At 42.8% G+C, this 807-nt stretch overlaps 1 long non-coding RNA gene across 1 annotated transcript in view; it reads right to left on the bottom strand.

Moving 5' to 3' along the window:
- Positions 1–139: 139 nt before the first annotated feature.
- Positions 140–807, bottom strand: part of LOC109529168 (uncharacterized) — a 912-nt gene continuing 244 nt past the window's right edge. Inside the window, exons 2-3 of the long non-coding RNA XR_002170796.1 lie at positions 422–593; positions 140–252 (exon numbers count right to left, since the gene is read on the bottom strand). This is a non-coding gene — a long non-coding RNA (uncharacterized LOC109529168). The remainder of the gene's footprint in view (positions 253–421; positions 594–807) is intronic.

The raw sequence follows: 807 nt of genomic DNA, 5'->3' as shown, positions 1-807 counted from the left end.
GGGGGGAAGCAGAGGGATGGGCTGAGGGATGGGCAGCGGTGGGTGGGGCAGCAAAAGGTGAGACAGCGGCGGGTCGTGGGGATGCAGGCGCCTTTGCAGCAGCAGCAGAGACCATCGAAGCAGGGTGCTATTCCTTACACATGCGAAGGTGATTTATGAAGGGTACCCGGCGTACTATAATTCCACGGCAATAGATGCAATGAAAGTGCAGTTTTGGTCGGCATTGTAGCCCACATCTATGAATGGTATACCCTGTAATAGAAAATAGAGTTTAAATGATTTAAATAATCATTTACAATTATCATAGACAACATCTTTACAAATGATCAGCTACAACAGGTCACTGAGTGATTGGTAAGGAGCCATCCAAATGAAAATGATCTATACTGTGACTCACACAAATTGTGTCTCGCAAACTTACCGTCATGTGATACTGCTCGGTTAAAATGGCCCTCCACATGGTCCTTTACCTTGCAGTAGTATGGGGCTTTAAACCATGCGGGCTGGCAGAATGGACAGTGGTACATACTGCAACATGTGTTGCATTTTTGCAGCTCAGGGACAGATGTCCCTCGTTGTATTGTGACATGCATCTGGAAAATAAAGAGAATGAATTGTGAAATCTACCATGTCAATATAATTCTACAGAAAACTAAGGCCATAATAATAAAATGATGATTTTTTTTTTATTGCTACTGTCAAAAGTATTAGGGATCCCATACGACGTTGCGTGTTTTTCCCAGTGCTTTTTAAAGTCACAAAGAAACGAGGAGGACATTAATATAGAGGTACAGGGAAAATAATGTT

Source organism: Hippocampus comes, unplaced genomic scaffold, assembly GCF_001891065.2.
Source record: "Hippocampus comes isolate QL1 unplaced genomic scaffold, H_comes_QL1_v1.1 scaffold257, whole genome shotgun sequence".
NCBI lineage: Eukaryota > Metazoa > Chordata > Actinopteri > Syngnathiformes > Syngnathidae > Hippocampus > Hippocampus comes.
This window is presented reverse-complemented; position numbering and strand designations above follow the sequence as displayed.